We start from the raw sequence: 2799 nt of genomic DNA on the forward strand, positions 1-2799 counted from the left end.
AGTGCTGGGATTAAAGGCATGTGCCACCACCGCCCAGCATTTAGTAGCATTGTTTTAAGTTGTCTTTAGGGCTAGGTGTATGGTTCAACTGGTAAAATAGAAGGACCTGAACTCAATTCCAAGAGTGTGCATGGGGTCTAGGGACACACACACAATCATCTTCAAGACATTGTCTTTCTACCTGTCTAACTCATGTACTATATCTTCAGTGGTATTCAGAGGTCCCTTAGAAGCCAGATACCACAGCTCTGGGTCCACATGACACCAAGGACCTGAGCTGGCAGAGTTCGTGGGCCAGAGGAGCAGAATAGGGTCCACCTTGTCCTAGATGGGCAGTCTAGAGAACAAGCTACGCTCTGCAAGACGAGGTTCCATGGGCTTAGGCTGTGAGGTTTGCATAGACCACAACACTGTCCATATCCTCCCTCCACTTTGGCACTTGTGATCACTAAGGCCAGAACCCTTCCATCCTCAGCCCAAACCCTTCTGTGAGCCTGCACCGTCCCTGTTTATCCCCTCAGAGGCCTTCCATTCCAGACACACCAAAGCACCTCAGTGGCTCCGTACACCTGCTTCTTAAGGGAAGGGAGCCGCGGCACAAGCTAGGCTCTGCTCATACCACTCTGAGAGGCCCTCCAGACCCTTACACGAGCATGGGAAACGCTGGGACTCTTGCCTGTCCAGTTATCACAGGCTTGCCATATTGTGCAGACAGTGGCTGCTTAATAAAAATGTGGAAAGGCTGTAATTCTCCAGACATGTAATCTCATCTACTTAAGAAGCAGAGCCAAGAAGATTGCAAATTCAGCCCTTCTTGAGCTATAGAGTAAGTTCTAGGCCAGTGTAGGTAACTTGAGACCATGCCTCTAAGAGTTAAAAAGAAGGTTTGGGATAGAGACCGATAGAGAGCTTGCCTAGTATGCACAAGACCCTAGCTTGAGTACCCAATTCTGGAAGGAAACCAGTTCACACAGTGAACATGTGTAGAGCCAGGCCTGGTACCAGAAACAGCTCCAAATGAGCTCAGTTCCCCTCTGCAGCTGGCTGTGGCCTCTCACCCCCTCAGTGGCCTGGTTCCCCTGCCAGACTCACTGATGGACTCAGAGGCAGGAGGGTGGCAGGGATCTCCTTCCCAGTGGAGCTTCTTCCTGACACCTCAGACTCCTGCTGAGACAGCAGCACTGGAAGCCCCCACCCCGTTTTGTTTCTGTCACCTACTGCTGATCCAGGCCTTCCCTCTTAGAGGGGGGACTGCTCAGAGAGAAAACTCTGGACAAACAACCTGGCATTGACAGTCAGTATCTGTTTGTGGGGACTCAGGGCCTGGGGGTCAGGGGTGGGGGAATGGATCTATTTTTTTCAGTAGCTGCCGTCTGCCGTTAGCTGGCCCACCGCTTACAAGAGCATTTTGATGAAAGCTGATGGTGTGTAAAATATCCATATGCTCAAAGGAACATCTGCCATAGACATGTCGCAGGAAAGGGTGGCTTCTGGGAGACTACAGGCTCAGGTAGCCAAATTCTGACTTAATTATTACTGATAATTTTCATGACCACCTCACCAGTTTGCATAGGCTACATTTAGCACTGAGTTTTTGAGGTTTAGCTCTCCCAGGCAGAGATAATCACTGTATCTCTTCATAACTCATGAAATTTGTGTGTTTCTTTAGGCATCCTTTTCTGTGAGGGACCCTGTTCTGTTCACCTTGCCTCCCAGGTGGCATGTCTAGTCAGCAGCTACAGCCCCAGCTCTGGCCCTGGCACACTCAAGAATGGGCATTCTGGGAAGCATCAGCCAGTGTGTGATGGAGACACAGTGGCTCCCTGCTTGTGTGTGCTGCAGAAGGGCAGTCAGGACAGGGCTCCATGTGCTCTTTGAGTTCCACAGGCAGGTCTCTGTCCCCCTTCTGAGTGTCCTCAGCCTACAGCTCCTCAGTGAACAGACCATCTGCTTGGCTGTGCTGCCTGGAATTTCATCACCACAGGACTGCGTCACAGACACCTCGGCTGAGGCGCCACCCTTAGTGGGAGGACGACTGGAGCCAGGCAGGACGCAGGGGATCTTCCAATTCCTCCCCCTGCTCTTAACTGCCTGAGCTGCTGCTGACTTCTTAGTTGCTGAAACGAGACTGTAAAAAGTGGCTCTGGTGTGTGGAGCTGTGGCCAGGGCCCCTACCACTCAGCTGGGAGACCCAAGGTAAATAGCTTCCCTTCGCTGAGTCTGATTGCACTGGGCATGTTAGAGCTCCTTTAGTAGGGGATTGAGAGAGAGTTCCACTGCCCTGCCTAAGACCACCAGGTTGGCAGTGACTCTCAGACTCTGAAACCTGACCATTCTTAGCCACACCTGGCTGCCCTCACATAGCTTTGAACAACAACAGCTGCGGGGAGGGCTGTGCATTAGACACCAGCAGAGACTCACACTAGGTGCTGTAGTATTGTTGTTGGGTTTCAGAGCCTTCAAGAGGTAACACTGCTTTGGGCTCTTAGTTCCCTACCCAGCTCACCAGCAAGTATTCACAACCGTACCTGGGCGCAGTTTAGGATTTTGGTGCAAGGCCCTCAACCCTAGGCCCTGAGCAGTGTCTCTGGCTTCCTCTGAACTCTGCTCCCGCCACAGAGCTTTTCCATTTTCAACTTTCCTCTGAAAGCCTTTCCATGTACTGCTCTGTTCACCCCTTGGTTCCTGAGGCTTTTCTCAAACGCCGTTCACTGGGCAGTGCTCCTCACTATTCTCAGTGCCTCTCCACCCCTTGACATTGGTGTGTGTGTGTGTGTGTGTGTGTGTGTGTGTGTGTGT

The 2799-nt window shown here is 51.6% G+C and overlaps 1 protein-coding gene across 3 annotated transcripts in view; it reads left to right on the forward strand.

The window, feature by feature from the left end:
* The window catches only part of Akt2 (AKT serine/threonine kinase 2), a 49282-nt gene that overhangs the window by 11758 nt on the left and 34725 nt on the right, over positions 1-2799 (forward strand). The window contains exon 1 of one of the 3 annotated variants that reach the window (XM_029539260.1): positions 2059-2196. The exons of the other annotated variants lie outside the window; for them this stretch is intronic. The gene's annotated coding sequence lies outside the window, so the exon portion shown is untranslated. Of the gene's footprint in view, positions 1-2058; positions 2197-2799 lie in introns of those variants that run through there. 3 annotated transcript variants of the gene reach the window in all.

Source organism: Mus pahari, chromosome 1, assembly GCF_900095145.1.
Source record: "Mus pahari chromosome 1, PAHARI_EIJ_v1.1, whole genome shotgun sequence".
NCBI classification, from domain to species: domain Eukaryota; kingdom Metazoa; phylum Chordata; class Mammalia; order Rodentia; family Muridae; genus Mus; species Mus pahari.